At 36.4% G+C, this 18769-nt stretch overlaps 1 non-coding gene across 1 annotated transcript; it reads left to right on the top strand.

Annotated features, from left to right (window-relative positions):
* The first annotated feature begins 261 nt into the window (after nucleotides 1–261).
* On the top strand, nucleotides 262–424 carry LOC145271680 (U1 spliceosomal RNA). Its single transcript, XR_013866075.1, has one exon. It is a non-coding gene; the product is annotated as a U1 spliceosomal RNA (small nuclear RNA).
* Nucleotides 425–18769: the final 18345 nt, after the last annotated feature.

The raw sequence follows: 18769 nt of genomic DNA, 5'->3' as shown, positions 1-18769 counted from the left end.
CCCCTACTCCCCGGGTAGTTGGTCCCCATTTCCCCTTCACTACTCACTTTAAAAAGCAAATAAATACCTACCTGCCTCCGGTCCTTCGAGGTCTGGGCAGCGGGTGTCAAGCAAAGATCAGCAAAGACCATATGTGGGAGCAACCCCACATATAAGACCTTGGTCAATGTAGGGCAACCCTTCATACCAATTGTCACTATCCAGCTCCCTACTCCCCAGGAAGTTGGTCCCCATTTCCCCTTCACTCCTCACATAAAAGATAGCCTTACCTTACGTAGTGGTGACGGTGATCATCAAGGTCGTTCCGTCAGAGCGAGGCCCATCCATTGCACTGCAGTTGAGTTGACCTTTGCGATCGTCTCAAATGTGGACGCATCGGACGTGCTATTTCAAAGTGTGGGGCCTGCGTATGCGCTTACCCCGACAATCCAATCAAAATCAGAAATCCTTTCCTACTTCTTACAAGTACCTCTCACTCGTAGGTCTGTACTCCCTCCGCTTAATCACCCTTAATCTCTGTAATACCAAGAAATACGTCATTTCTCTCGACCAGTTTATTATCCACTTCAATTCCAACGTTCAGATTGTATCAAATTTGCATGTAAATTGTAATGATAGCGCTGCTCTCTCGTTTCAGTAACTTTTATATAGACCCTAAGTTCCGATTTCGTGATCTAACTTTTATATGTACTCACGCATGCGCATAGCAGTTAATCAATAAAGCGGGGCGCGATTATTCAGTTCCCTTCTTACCAACCAAACATACGTGTTCCAATCTTATTCTTAAACATCCATGCACAACACAGAATGACATGGTGGCAAGCGATATTATCATACAACACACAATCGTATGACGTCACAGACAATTAAAAAAAAAGGTAAAACAGCGAGTAAAAAAAGCAACAAAAATAAAGATATTTTAATCTCTCGCATACTGAACGAACTTTTTTCTAACCTCCCTCACCACACAAATTATCCGTTCCTTTTTTTCTTTACACTTTCTCATCGCAATGACCACAGTTTCATTACAAGTCCCTAGTTTTGATTGGTGCACGACATGTATTGCCGAATCATTCAAACTATTTCGACAACGAATGGAACTTTACTTCACCGTCAAAGCGACGAAACACGAGAATAAAGCCCCTCTAGTACTTCTCGCGACCGTCAAAGAACACTACCCTGCCAAAAATGATATATGCCACACATGTGAAAAAACAGGTTTGCGTCTCAGGGAAGCACAACACTGAGAGACAACAAGGAAGGCCCTGGCATAACAGTCATAACCAACAACGGGAGTTTGGAAAGAATATAAACAGCGTCGCCAAACAGGATGACCAAGCCATGACTGACATAGGCACGGAAATGGAGAACCTCACCTTTAGTTCCATCACAAATAACAGCGGAAAGTCAGCAAACATGAAAGATCCTCGAAATGAGGCATTTTTTGATCTAAGCATCAAGCTAAAGGACCACCCAGGCACTGATACCTTCAACCTGAAAGTAGATTCAGGGGCACAAGAAAATACATTGCCTATCCGCATATTTCGTAACATGTACCCTAGCATTATAGACGAAGCTGGAAACCCAATGCCTAGATCACTCACCTCAACATAATGTCTGTTAACAGCCTACAACAATACCAGGATAAACTGTTATGGCACCACAACTTTTAGGTGCAAGTATAAAAACTCCCCATGTCTGGATACCCAATTCTATGTGGTTGATATACCAGGAGCAGCCATATTGGGTATGCCAACATCAGTCGCTCTTGGGGTAGTGACAATGAACTGTGCCATCTCAGCCCAGCACCAACCCATCAATAGTGTAGCTGACCTAATGCATCTATACCCTGAGAGATTTTACTGTATTGGTGAATTTAGGAACACTCACAAGCTTGTTGTCAACCCCAATGCACCGTGCCACATAGACCCACCGAGAAGGACACCTATAGCCAAGCGCGGACAAATCAAATCGTAACTCGACAAGATAGAATCGCAAGGAGTCATTCGCCGCATCAACGAACCCACAAACTGGGTAAGCTCTCTCACTTAGGTCACCAAACGTGACAACACAATTAGGCGTTGCTTAAACCCACGAGCGCTAAACAAAGCTCTCATACAGCCATACCACCAAATTCCAACTGTCGAGGAGCTCAACCACCGATTTGCAGAAGAAAATTTCTTCTCAAAGTTCGACGCTAAGTCTGGGTGCTGGTCTATAAAGCTCGACCCTGAAAGTCAGTCGCTAACAACTTTCCAAACACAATTTGGAAGATATTGTTTTGAACGACTGCCATTCGGTTTGTGTGTCAGTCAGGACATCTACCAACTCGAGATGGGCAGACTACTCGAGAAATGCACTGGTGCTTGTGATATAGCTGACGATATCACCATATATGGGTCGACAGAGCAGGAACATGACGAAAATCTAAGACATTTCATGAAGGACGCTACTGAAGAAGGCCTTACCTTGAACTCGGAGAAGTGCAATATCAAATGCCGTGAAATATCCTTTTTTGGAAACCTGTACACACACCGGATTAAAACCAGACCCGGCCAATGTACGTGACCTACAGAAAATGCCTGAACCACATACCAAGACGGAACTACAACAATTCTTGGGTATGATGACATACCTGTCTCGTTTTGTCAAGGACTTCAGTTCCAAGACAGCAGTGTTGCGTGACCTATTACGCAAGGACTCTGATTTCCAGTGAGAACCACACCATAAAGAAGCTTTCAAAAAGATAAAAAATGAAGTAACCGAAACGTCCTGGCTCCAATATTTTGACCCTAAAAACCGATATACATGCACTGTGATGCGAGTTTACATGGAATCGGTGAAGCTCTGCTACAACCAGCTAAGGATGGCAATCTATCGCCTGTCACATATGCTAGCAAGAGCCTCACACAGACAGAACAGAGATACGCTTGTATCGAACTGGAGCTACTGACCATCGTATTTGGCACACAGAGGTTCCACACATACCTTTATAGCCACAATTTCCAAACCACAAACCCCTCACTGTGATCATCGACAAACCGCTCACCTCAGCCCCGGCACGTCTGCAAAGAATGCTAATAAAACTCCAAGGATACAACTTCAGGCTCACATATAACAAGGGATCTGACAATATCTTGGCTGATGGATTATTGTGCCTACCACCATCTTATAATGCGGCCCCTATGGAACTTGATGTCCGGGTTGATACAGTTCGTTTTTCCACTAATTACATCGAACAGCTAAGACAGTGTACGACAGCGGATCATCTGCTTAACCAGCTGAGAGAGACCATCATCACGGGATGGCCAGAGACAATCTAGCAGCTGCCCATTGACATTAGAGTGTTCTGGGGCCTAAGAGATCAGCTCTCAATTGTCCTCAAAGGACAACAAATAGTCATCCCCCAGACACTTCAAAAAGACATATTAGAACAGCTACATGCTTCTCATTTAGGACAAGAGAACACAAAACTCCTTGCCAAGGGCACTGTTCACTGGGTAAACATAAACCAAGACATTGAACAGTTCACAAAGTCATGCAGTATCTGTCAACAGTATCAGCCCTCCCAAATGCAAGAGCCGCTAATGCAACATGACATCCTAACAAAGCCATGGGACGTAGTTGGCTCAGACCTGTTTGATCTCCACAGAAGTCAATGGTTGATCATAGCTAACTATTACTCAAAGTATCCTATAGTCAAACGCCTACCTGATCATTCACCAAGCAGTGTCATAGTGAACATCACACGCCAAATTTTCTCAGAGTTTAGCATACCATCAAAGATAGTCAGCGATAACAGACTACACTGTTCAAGTCAGCTCTACCTCGAATTCGCCAAAGAATGGAGCTTCTATCATTAGACCACGTCACCTCGGAGACCACACAGGAATGGTTTCATATAACGTCAAATAAGGACTATCAAGAATATTCTCAAGAAAGCCAAACAGTCGGGAACAACTCCTGAGATCGCACGGCTGCACTGGCGCTGCACCCCAATTTCAAGTGTCATACCAAGCCCTGCACAACTACTCATGGGAAGACGAATCCAATCTTCACTGATCACCAAAATCAGAAACGATAACCATGATCAAGATCAGATATACAGCGCATTCCAACAACGCCAGCAGAACCAAAAGAGGTATTTTGACCGACATGCTCTTAAGGAAGATCTATCACCCCTATACCATGGTCAACGGGTAAGGGTACAAAATCCTGTGTCGGGAAGCTGGGACCCAGCGACTGTAGTATCCCAGGTAGATGGTCACCGCACCTATCTCCTGGAGAATGTCAGTGGGCATGTGCTGCGAAGAAACCGACAACACATAAGAAATATTCCAGTGACGCCTACCCCACAAATGTTGTAAGACCTCCCCCAACACAGCTCCACAAAAAATGTGGGACGTCTGTGGATCCACTTGTGTGTGCATCCCCAAACATACCAAATGATACTCAAAAACGTACCCGTAGTGTTAGGGTTGTACGACCACCATCAAAAATGAACTTGTGATGAGCAAACGCTCATACCTCCAAGCAAGCATCACATGGGGGGGCAGAATAATCCCCTGTCTCACTATAACTGTTCAGACAGTCTACCCTGAACCAGCTTTCCCATTTTCTTTGTTTGGTTTTACATACCTAAGTCATCTTTGTTTTCAGAGAAATAGAGATGTATGGATAGCGCTGCTCTTTCGCTTCAGTAAGTTTTATATAAACTCTTTCGTTCCGGTTTCATGATCTAACTTTTGTATGCACTCATGCATGCGCATAGCAATTAATCATTTTTCAATACCCTTCTTACCACACGTGTTCCAATCTTATTCTTACACATCCATGTACAACACAGCATGACAGGGGTCAAAATGTTTATACACTTTGAGCAACGGCATTCATTTTGCCCGTACCAATAATTACATTATGAAACTTGCAACTTATTGTTATCAAAACTTTTTGTTATCAAACTTATTGTTATCAAAACTTATTGTTATCAAACTTATTATTGCCTATCATTTCTGTTATCTGATGATTTATGTTGATCCAATATATGACTTCTGTAGCAGAAACAACTGGAACTTTTTTTCATTCATGAATCAATGCCTCTCCCCTGTGCTATTTGGGCACGTATTGACCAATCAAGGACACGGCGTATTGATCCTTTCTATCCCCTTTTCCTTCGCTCTCTCCACCTCGGTGTTATTTCTGCCGGCTTTGACGATTCCACTGGAATAACTATCGGGATAGCACTAGGCAGCTGGAGTCCAACTTCTGACAAGGAACATATCACTTTCTTCTTAATAAACCTTTGCTGTGTTACCTTTTATGAAGTTGTTGTGTTCGTCATTTCAAAAACTTGTATTGAATTATTTATTTTCTTAGGTTGTGTCCTAAAAGAATAAACCCCCAAAATGATGACCCCCTCGTGATATACAAGCAATTCTGAATGACAAGCATTTTCTTCATTTTTTGTAAAACAGGACACGTCACAGAAAAACCAGCGAGCTAAAATTCGTCCCGCAAAAGCGAACATTTCAACAAAGAAAAACAACAAGTGAACTACTACTGACAAGAATCTGAACAAGCAACAATGATTTTTTCCTAATGGACCTCGTTTTGAATCCCCTTTTTCCTCGTTTTTCCAGAACTCTACCAGGACGAAAATTGCTCAAAACATTTTCTTAAATAAAAAAGTGACTAAAACATTTTTTTTGTTTTGGCTAAGGACGCAAGCATGCACACGGGCATACACACCCAAGCAATAGACAATCTGCTATTACTAGTCATCACACGTAAACGATATAGAAAAGAGAACTTGTTCATATATATATATATATATATATATATATATATATATATATATATATATATATATATAAACATTTCTCTTCGTCTTGGCAAAAAACGTAAGTACCCTTTTAAAAAGATTTAACTTCAGGCTTTACGTATACACACACACTTAAAAAATCTCTCTCTTTCTCTTTCTCTCTACACACACACATATATATATATATATATATATATATATATATATATATATATACATGTATTAACTCTGTAACCCCTCACTCGAGAAAATGGTTAAGGACCCCTTTTTATTTAGAAATCTCGGCTCGTGTTGTTTGGTCTTCTCTGAGGTTGTTACATGTAATCTGGTAGGCTGAAAGCGAATATCGAAGCAGCAGGCAGGAAGAAAGACAAACTCAGGTAGTCTATCTACAGAAGCTTAATTTTCCAGAATTATGTACAAGTTTTTACAATTATCACAGTCTCAAATCTCTTCACAGACAGCGAGAGACGGTTGGATGAGGAAGGTGGAGGGGTCACGTCTCTTCTCGGATACAACAAGCAATCTCCAACTAATCTAATCTGCGACTCAACTAGACTCCCAACTCTACTAAATTGACTAATTCTCGCACGACAGTGGTATATATAGTAAGGTATGTGGATGGAGTGGAAATTCTCTCAGCCAATACGATTTCACCATGAAATCAAAAGCTTTATTACTCATTCTCACGATTTCCAAGGTCAGATGTCAATTCTGACATCCAACTTTGAGTTCATTTAAGGCCAGACAATGTTATAAGTGAAATTTCCTGTCATTAACTTTTAGCCATAAAAATATATTTCTCTGGTTTCAAACAATATCTATTTTTACATGAAATAAAAAATATATATTTATGTTCTCTATCTTAAATCCTTGGGTGATCTGGTGTCATCCGAAAATGATAAGATATCTCAGCGTAGTTTTAAAGCTCCTCAATAGAGTGTAATTCCTTAACACACCACTCTATCTCTTTTCACAGTACGCCGTCAGATTTTTTTCACAGACCCTTCTCTTCTCTCCATCCTCAAATTATCCGTCAACAAGATAAAATATACACAATCCACCCTTTTTATGCAGGCTTCTCCGTCCTTTCATTCAAAAGTTCATGAGAAAGTAATTTCAAAAAAGTTCGTAAAATCATCAAAAATGTAAAAGTTCAAAGTAAAATTATTAAAAATTTAAAAAGTTAAAGTTCGTCAGGCTAATATAATTTCTTTTTTTCACATGCAATTTTTTTCTTTGGTTATATATTCTTTTTTTTCAATTCACATTAATAATTCAAAGATATCATTTAATCGTTTATAAAATTGTAACTCCATAAAATGCATTAAGTTCATCAAGAAACTCATAAGAGTTACTTCCCTTGTTTAAAAGTTTTGCCCCTTTTTTTTCAAATAACATTACTCGACTTCTTTTTTTCCAACCTTTATAAGAGTTATTCCCTTTTTCCAATTTCTTTTCATCAATTTTATTATAGTTCAAAAATGTTTTTTCCAGAGTCACAGTCACAATTTACTTCTCACCTCAATAGATGGTCATTCAAGGTATTGTTGGGACTTTCTTTCGACGGTTCTCAGCTCAGCGCACTGGAAGAATTTTGGATAAAACAGAGAGAAAAGAAAAGAAAGAAAAAAGAAAAGATCTTCAAGTCGTCTTGAGTTCCTCTGGATTTCAGCATCAAGGAGGTCTTCAGGTTGCACTTCGTTTTCATCAGCACCAGCAGCCGCATTTTCCAGAATCACAGGCGGTTTCGAACCAGGGTCTCTCCCACCATCCGTGCAATCAGCCTCGAGATGCTCATCACCTTGCTCTCTTTCCATCTTCGCTCTCTTCACGCACCATACAACCACCAACAACAGCACAATTATCGTTACTAGCATGCTCACTCCTGCTCCTGTAACCACTACCTTATGAAGCCTATCCCTAGCTTCTGTATTCTCCAGACCATTTAGTCGGGCCTGTAATTCACTCAAATCTATTTGTCTAACTCCTCCCATGGCTTTTAGTAGCCTAAGTACGGAATGTGGCGGTGAACGATGGATCGGGGGGTTCCAGAGGTCAGTGACGTTAGTCAATTGGTCATTCGCCCACTCTACCTCAGGTGCTTTTAACAAATACCGTTCCTCAACCTGATAATATGCAGGCAATCCTATGCCCTTTCCCCGGGCTTCACAACCCCTGTCCAGTTCTCCCATAGTTAAAGGCGGTCCCACCTTGATTATCCCAGCAGCCGTATTACCACATACCTTAGACAATTCCATTCTGTTGCGTTGATACCAACCAGCTACTCGTATAGCCAGTGGCAAAATACCTTCACTTGCCACTTCAACCTTTCAGACGCTATTTATCACTCTCTCATCCCCCTGAAATAATCCCAACACACACAACTCTTGATCTCCAGTGACATACAATGGACTCTGTGACCAGCAAATTCCAAGACCATTATTTTGGCATATTCCTGCCTCTCGCTTATTCAACAGCATAAATTTATCTCTAGCCATATTGAATGCTACATACTCTAACTTCACTCTTAACTGGCTACCAACTCTAACTTGGGTGTGTTTAGAGGATATGGAACGGGTGGAGTAATAACCTGATAAACCTCGTATTTAGTTCGTCGATCCCAGAGGGGTATATATACAAACACTAATATTCTTTCAGCTTCCAAACGCGCACTACACCCCAGGATGTTATTATATTTCCACAATACTCAACTCAATCATCCACTAATACATCAACAACAACGTATGGTGCCGGGTGCCCAACAATAAGGCATTAAAAGAAACACGACCATGCCCAATTGACGATGCATCCCCAAAAATGGAACGACGAGACAACAAAACTGAAAGCACAATTAAATCACCAGAGACCCTCTTCCCATAGTAACACCGTGTGTGTGGATACTCCGTCTAAGAAAGAAGGCGAGCATGGTCGGCCAATAACATCAACAAGAATAACAAGGAACATGCTACATCAATAGCAACGCCCATAAAATCATAAATGTCAAAGAGTTGTTGTACAAAAGTCACTAACAAAGAAAAACACATTCCTGCGAATAGCTACTCGCAGGTGACTCAGGAACTAATTTCCAGGCAAAAAGACATCTCACTTAAAGAACAACCGCGGCAGACCAACGTCATCATGCATCAAACAAAACAATTTCTTAAGGGCTAAGAAACCCTTTATCCTCGTCGATTTCTCAGCAGGACTGCGTCAGCAGATCATGCAAATTAGGTATCATCGATTAAAGCACTTCGTCCCCGGTCACCACACCCAACAAAAGAACTCGATTGAGTCGTCACCATCTTTTCTCATCCCTAATTTACCACAGGGATCTGAAGGTCGAAGGTGCCATTCTTCCGCCTCCAAGAATACACGATTCCTCGATCTATCGAACCTGGTTCGATAATTCAAACTCATTCACAACTATAAAAAAAATTATGAAATATTAACCATGCCCCCAGCGCCTCACCCAAAGAATGTGCCCGAGCGGGCCCTGTCCAGACACACTGAGTAACATGAAGGCTGGTAAACCATAATCACCACCTATACCAACAGTCCAGCTGAAACGCCCCGGATCCATTCCAACCAATTATAAAAACATCAACCATAATCACCACCTATCGCAACAGTCCAGCTGAAACGCCTAGGATCCATTCCAACCAATTATAAAATCATCAACCATAATCACCACCTATCCCAACAGTCCAGCTGAAACGCCCCGGATCAATTCCAACCAATTATAAAAAATCAAGCACTAAAATGTGTAATATCGACCGTCCTTCCAGGTCGATATCCTCAAGGAGACTCAGCTAACACCTCGCTATCGCATGAGAAATTCTATCTTTTTTCCCAATCACGCACCTGATTTACATGCAATGGAAAACTCCATCCAAAAAATAATAAATCACTTTTCACGCACAAATTGGGTGCACTTAATTCAGTTATCAATTCACTCATTGATGCTAATAATTAATTCCAAGTAATTCCTGCTAAAAGTGCGGCCTCTTAACTCATATCTCGCAAATAAGAAATCCTTCCTGACTTGGGCAAAATTTTAATTCCTCCAAAGGTCCATTTAATATCGGAAACTAATGCCTTTAATTATCCTCGACCGAACTCTCACTAATTCTGTTCAGTTTTAATAAGTGTATCCTCCCAGACTGGGGTAACAAAAACTTTTTTTCCAAAAAAAAAATCTAATTCAACTCTCAAACATTTATATCTCCAGTTATTCTCGTTTAATACATAAAAACACAATTCTCAGAAGTTTTAAATTCTTCACAACTAATTTAATCAATACTCATTTTCCATTTTAGAAAAAATATGTTACTTAATATTCCTAACATTTAATATTAAATCCGATCACACGGTATGTACACCCAGGGGACAGAAAGAAGAAAAAAAATAAAAGGAAGAGGAGAAGAATCAATAATTCGAAATACTCCTCCCCTTCCAATATGCTCGAGGGTGAGTGGCGGTCGTCAGGGTATGACATTCAAGTACGATCGCTCCCACCTTCCCTCTCGCTGACACCAACCGAGCCAGCCGATGTGACTATACAGACCCCCACTCCGTCTCTCACACAGCAGAGGCCGGCTGAATCTCTCTCTCATCTCCTTCCCACATCCACACACAAGGGATCATGAACATTGTTTTCTTTCTCTTCCTTTCTATCCTTGTTAAAATTATGCAATATTTTAAAATCACAAAAACCTTTGTTTTTTTCTGCATTTTCTTTCTGCAAAATTAAATTATGCTATTTGCCGTCGACAGAAAACCTGTACAATTTTTGGAAGGAGACTCAGCTAAGCTATTAATATCTCAGTATCATTATTATTCTCTCTATTTTCTCTTTTTCTTTTTCTCTTTTAACGGCTATTGCCAGATCAGCTAATCATCTCTTCACACTCGGACGAGCTTTAATAATCGCCATCAAGTGGGCCTTCCTTCTCATGGATGCCCACGTTATCCAAGATAGACTTTGGTTTGGACGCCTTACGACTGGTGTCTTCCTTCCATCTAGCCTTGATCAAAGGGACTGTCATCGGCGAATTTGTCAGAGTGGGTGGCCAAAAGCTAACCTTCGCCCCCTGGATTTGCAACCAGACATTGCCGAGTGTTAACTCTCTTCGTAAATTCCTTGCGAAATACACCTTCATTTGTCCACTTTGGTCACCTAACTTGAAGGGTATATTGGTCACCCCCTCAAGTTTAAGGTCCATGCCGTCCGCCTGAGTCAACTCCACATCCTCGAGCTGCAAAGGTTCCCCATCATGCATCCTCTCATAAGCATTCATCCCCATCAAGGACACAGTTGCACCTGTGTCCACCAAAGCTGTCAACGTTTCTTCTCCCACCTCCACAGAGCAGGTCAAACCCCCCTTTTTCGTCAGAAGTTGACGCACCTTAGGTGGCGTCTTTTTTTATCGACCAGCTCTGCATGGGTGATGGCAATAACCACTTATTGCACATTGACGCTCCGTCTGTCCGTCCAAACTTTAGTGCCCTCTGGGGTGGCATCCTCTCTTCTGCCCTGGAAATCTCGAGAACATGCTGTCCTCCTGTGACCAGTGTTCCCACAAGTCCAGCAGCGCAGTCTCGGACAGCTTCTGGCCATATGGCCGGTTAGTCAACACGTCCATCAACATGAGGGCTTTGATATGCACGGGGTCGCCAACGACCTCGCATCTTGGGAGACCCACTGGCGTTTCCCGAAACCGGCGTAAAGACGGTCTGGACGCAAGCAACTTGCTCACTCATCTTTTGAGGCAGAGCCTTCTGTCTTGATCTACCCTCGGATGGAGGTCGTCGCTCTGGCCAAACATAACGTCCCCTCCTCAAGCGATGCTCACCAACTTTTGCACACCATTTAGTCTCATGTCCATGTTAGTTACAATGGTGGCAGTATGGCTGCAGGCCCCACGGGTTTCCTCCCCATCGGGTCGGACAATCCGCCGCCTTATGTCCATCATAGTTACACCCAAAACACACTAATCCTAACATCCCAGGCACGGGTTTATAATGACCATATCGAATATCACACTTCAATAAATTTGGGTCAGCCTCCTTCTCCCAATCCTCCTCAAATATCTCCCGGGGTGGTTTAACCTCTCTTGCCTGCTTTGACCTCGGCGTCCTCACAGGGGAAGGGTTCCCCCTACCTTTCTCCAATAATCTTTAATTTCTAATATGCCCCCAAACACGATCAGTGGTTTGCGCGAGCTCCACTGCCTCACTTAATTTAATGAGGTTACCCTTCAACACGTCGGCTCGTATATCTCTGTCAAGAAGAGCCTCACCCATCACGTCAGCCAACAGAACCTGAATCGGTCCACCTTCCTGGACTGACTGATCCGGAAAAGCTCTTATCACTAATTCAGTCACCCTCTCAGCCAAACTATTAATTTCCTCTCCAGTTGTTGGAGTCTAAATAATTCTCTGACGGTGTCAATGGCCGTCCTTTTGCTGCCGAATTCCTTGATCAATGTTGACGTTAGTTGCGGCCAGGTCAGCTGAGGGTTCTCCTGGACCTGTCTGCCAATAAATCTGGACACGCTTCCAGATGCTAATTCGTATGCAAGAAGTACCATCTCTGGTCCCCCAATCCATAAATAACCTGCTTCTTCCCCCACTGCCTGGAGCCAATCATCCAATTCTTGCGCATCCCCTCGGAAACTCGGTACTCTTTAATTTCCCAATAGGGTTAGAAACGCATCCGTAACCCTAGGCGACCCCAAACTCTGTTTAACCCCGTTCGTAAGTTGTGCATGAATATCATCTATCCACCGCCTAGGACTATCCTCATCCGTAAGTTTTCCATAATTATCCGCACCTGCTCCAACCATTTCAGATATGACACCTGTGACTCCCTGGACATCCAACTCTGCCATATTTTTTCGCTAATTAAATTAATTCATCTACGCTTTTATAATACTAAAATATTCAAATATATGCAATTTCCTCTACGCTTTTATAATACTCAAATATTCAAATATATGCAATTTCATCTACGCCTTTATAATACTCAAATATACAAATACATGCAATTTCATCTACGCCTTTATAATACTCAAATATACAAATATATGCAATTTCATCTACGCCTTTATAATACTCAAATATTCAAATATATGCAATTTCATCTACGCCTTTATAATACTAAAATATTCAAATATATGCAATTTCATGTACGCCTTTATAATACTCAAATATTCAAATATATGCAATTTCATGTACGCCTTTATAATACTAAAATATTCAAATATATGCAATTTCATGTACGCCTTTATAATACTCAAATATTCAATAATATGCAATTTCATCTACGCCTTTATAATACTCAAATATTCAAATATATGCAATTTCATGTACGCCTTTATAATACTCAAATATTCAAATATATGCAATTTCATCTACGCCTTTATAATACTCAAATATTCAAATATATGCAATTTCATCTACGCCTTTATAATACTCAAATATTCAAATATATGCAATTTCATGTACGCCTTTATAATACTCAAATATTCAAATATATGCAATTTCATCAACGCCTTTATAATACTCAAATATTCAATAATATGCAATTTCATGTACGCCTTTATAATACTCAAATATTCAAATATATGCAATTTCATCTACGCCTTTATAATACTCAAATATTCAAATATATGCAATTTGATCTACGCCTTTATAATACTCAAATATTCAAATATATGCAATTTCATCAACGCCTTTATAATACTCAAATATTCAAATATATGCAATTTCATGTACGCCTTTATAATACTCAAATATTCAAATATATGCAATTTCATCTACGCCTTTATAATACTCAAATATTCAAATATATGCAATTTCATCTACGCCTTTATAATACTCAAATATTCAAATATATGCAATTTCATCTACGCCTTTATAATACTCAAATATTCAAATATATGCAATTTCATCAACGCCTTTATAATACTAAAATATTCAATAATATGCAATTTCATGTACGCCTTTATAATACTCAAATATTCAAATATATGCAATTTCATCTACGCCTTTATAATACTAAAATATTCAAATATATGCAATTTCATGTACGCCTTTATAATACTCAAATATTCAAATATATGCAATTTCATGTACGCCTTTATAATACTAAAATATTCAAATATATGCAATTTCATGTACGCCTTTATAATACTCAAATATTCAATAATATGCAATTTCATCTACGCCTTTATAATACTCAAATATTCAAATATATGCAATTTCATGTACGCCTTTATAATACTCAAATATTCAAATATATGCAATTTCATGTACGCCTTTATAATACTAAAATATTCAAATATATGCAATTTCATCTACGCCTTTATAATACTCAAATATTCAAATATATGCAATTTCATGTACGCCTTTATAATACTCAAATATTCAAATATATGCAATTTCATCAACGCCTTTATAATACTCAAATATTCAATAATATGCAATTTCATGTACGCCTTTATAATACTCAAATATTCAATAATATGCAATTTCATGTACGCCTTTATAATACTCAAATATTCAAATATATGCAATTTCATCTACGCCTTTATAATACTCAAATATTCAAATATATGCAATTTCATCTACGCCTTTATAATACTCAAATATTCAAATATATGCAATTTCATCAACGCCTTTATAATACTCAAATATTCAAATATATGCAATTTCATCAACGCCTTTATAATACTCAAATATTCAATAATATGCAATTTCATGTACGCCTTTATAATACTCAAATATTCAAATATATGCAATTTCATCTACGCCTTTATAATACTCAAATATTCAATAATATGCAATTTCATGTACGCCTTTATAATACTCAAATATTCAAATATATGCAATTTCATCTACGCCTTTATAATACTCAAATATTCAAATATATGCAATTTCATCTACGCCTTTATAATACTCAAATATTCAAATATATGCAATTTCATCTACGCCTTTATAATACTCAAATATTCAAATATATGCAATTTCATGTACGCCTTTATAATACTCAAATATTCAAATATATGCAATTTCATCTACGCCTTTATAATACTCAAATATTCAAATATATGCAATTTCATCTACGCCTTTATAATACTCAAATATTCAATAATATGCAATTTCATGTACGCCTTTATAATACTCAAATATTCAAATATATGCAATTTCATCTACGCCTTTATAATACTCAAATATTCAAATATATGCAATTTCATCTACGCCTTTATAATACTCAAATATTCAATAATATGCAATTTCATGTACGCCTTTATAATACTCAAATATTCAATAATATGCAATTTCATCTACGCCTTTATAATACTCAAATATTCAAATATATGCAATTTCATCTACGCCTTTATAATACTCAAATATTCAATAATATGCAATTTCATCTACGCCTTTATAATACTCAAATATTCAATAATATGCAATTTCATCTACGCCTTTATAATACTCAAATATTCAAATATATGCAATTTCATCTACGCCTTTATAATACTCAAATATTCAAATATATGCAATTTCATGTACGCCTTTATAATACTCAAATATTCAATAATATGCAATTTCATCTACGCCTTTATAATACTCAAATATTCAAATATATGCAATTTCATCTACGCCTTTATAATACTCAAATATTCAATAATATGCAATTTCATCTACGCCTTTATAATACTCAAATATTCAATAATATGCAATTTCATGTACGCCTTTATAATACTCAAATATTCAATAATATGCAATTTCATGTACGCCTTTATAATACTCAAATATTCAAATATATGCAATTTCATCAACGCCTTTATAATACTCAAATATTCAAATATATGCAATTTCATCTACGCCTTTATAATACTCAAATATTCAATAATATGCAATTTCATCTACGCCTTTATAATACTCAAATATTCAAATATATGCAATTTCATCTACGCCTTTATAATACTCAAATATTCAAATATATGCAATTTCATGTACGCCTTTATAATACTCAAATATTCAATAATATGCAATTTCATCTACGCCTTTATAATACTCAAATATTCAAATATATGCAATTTCATGTACGCCTTTATAATACTCAAATATTCAATAATATGCAATTTCATCTACGCCTTTATAATACTCAAATATTCAAATATATGCAATTTCATCTACGCCTTTATAATACTCAAATATTCAATAATATGCAATTTCATCTACGCCTTTATAATACTCAAATATTCAATAATATGCAATTTCATCTACGCCTTTATAATACTCAAATATTCAAATATATGCAATTTCATCTACGCCTTTATAATACTCAAATATTCAATAATATGCAATTTCATCTACGCCTTTATAATACTCAAATATTCAAATATATGCAATTTCATGTACGCCTTTATAATACTCAAATATTCAATAATATGCAATTTCATCTACGCCTTTATAATACTCAAATATTCAAATATATGCAATTTCATCAACGCCTTTATAATACTCAAATATTCAAATATATGCAATTTCATCTACGCCTTTATAATACTAAAATATTCAAATATATGCAATTTCATCTACGCCTTTATAATACTCAAATATTCAAATATATGCAATTTCATCAACGCCTTTATAATACTCAAATATTCAAATATATGCAATTTCATCAACGCCTTTATAATACTCAAATATTCAAATATATGCAATTTCATCTACGCCTTTATAATACTCAAATATTCAATAATATGCAATTTCATCTACGCCTTTATAATACTCAAATATTCAATAATATGCAATTTCATCTACGCCTTTATAATACTAAAATATTCAATAATATGCAATTTCATGTACGCCTTTATAATACTCAAATATTCAAATATATGCAATTTCATCAACGCCTTTATAATACTCAAATATTCAATAATATGCAATTTCATCTACGCCTTTATAATACTCAAATATTCAAATATATGCAATTTCATCTACGCCTTTATAATACTCAAATATTCAATAATATGCAATTTCATCTACGCCTTTATAATACTCAAATATTCAATAATATGCAATTTCATGTACGCCTTTATAATACTCAAATATTCAATAATATGCAATTTCATGTACGCCTTTATAATACTCAAATATTCAAATATATGCAATTTCATCTACGCCTTTATAATACTCAAATATTCAATAATATGCAATTTCATCTACGCCTTTATAATACTCAAATATTCAATAATATGCAATTTCATGTACGCCTTTATAATACTCAAATATTCAAATATATGCAATTTCATCTACGCCTTTATAATACTCAAATATTCAAATATATGCAATTTCATGTACGCCTTTATAATACTCAAATATTCAATAATATGCAATTTCATCTACGCCTTTATAATACTCAAATATTCAATAATATGCAATTTCATCTACGCCTTTATAATACTCAAATATTCAATAATATGCAATTTCATCTACGCCTTTATAATACTCAAATATTCAATAATATGCAATTTCATCTACGCCTTTATAATACTCAAATATTCAATAATATGCAATTTCATCTACGCCTTTATAATACTCAAATATTCAAATATATGCAATTTCATCTACGCCTTTATAATACTCAAATATTCAATAATATGCAATTTCATGTACGCCTTTATAATACTCAAATATTCAAATATATGCAATTTCATCTACGCCTTTATAATACTCAAATATTCAAATATATGCAATTTCATGTACGCCTTTATAATACTCAAATATTCAATAATATGCAATTTCATCTACGCCTTTATAATACTCAAATATTCAATAATATGCAATTTCATCTACGCCTTTATAATACTCAAATATTCAAATATATGCAATTTCATCTACGCCTTTATAATACTCAAATATTCAAATATATGCAATTTCATGTACGCCTTTATAATACTCAAATATTCAATAATATGCAATTTCATCTACGCCTTTATAATACTCAAATATTCAAATATATGCAATTTCATCTACGCCTTTATAATACTCAAATATTCAAATATATGCAATTTCATCTACGCCTTTATAATACTCAAATATTCAATAATATGCAATTTCATGTACGCCTTTATAATACTCAAATATTCAATAATATGCAATTTCATGTACGCCTTTATAATACTCAAATATTCAAATATATGCAATTTCATGTACGCCTTTATAATACTCAAATATTCAATAATATGCAATTTCATCTACGCCTTTATAATACTCAAATATTCAATAATATGCAATTTCATGTACGCCTTTATAATACTCAAATATTCAATAATATGCAATTTCATGTACGCCTGTATAATAATCAAATATTCAAATATATGCAATTTTATGTACGCCTTTATAATACTCAAATATTCAATAATATGCAATTTCATCTACGCCTTTATAATACTCAAATATTCAAATATATGCAATTTCATCTACGCCTTTATAATACTCAAATATTCAAATATATGCAATTTCATCTACGCCTTTATAATACTCAAATATTCAATAATATGCAATTTCATCTACGCCTTTATAATACTCAAATATTCAAATATATGCAATTTCATCAACGCCTTTATAATACTCAAATATTCAAATATATGCAATTTCATCTACGCCTTTATAATACTCAAATATTCAAATATATGCAATTTCATGTACGCCTTTATAATACTCAAATATTCAAATATATGCAATTTCATCTACGCCTTTATAATACTCAAATATTCAAATATATGCAATTTCATCTACGCCTTTATAATACTCAAATATTCAAATATATGCAATTTCATCTACGCCTTTATAATACTCAAATATTCAATAATATGCAATTTCATCTACGCCTTTATAATACTCAAATATTCAAATATATGCAATTTC

This window comes from Euprymna scolopes, chromosome 46, assembly GCF_053919585.1.
Source record: "Euprymna scolopes isolate OS-2025 chromosome 46, ASM5391958v1, whole genome shotgun sequence".
NCBI lineage: Eukaryota > Metazoa > Mollusca > Cephalopoda > Sepiida > Sepiolidae > Euprymna > Euprymna scolopes.
The sequence above is the reverse complement of the archived record's forward strand: the minus strand, read 5'-3'. Positions and strand labels throughout refer to the sequence as shown.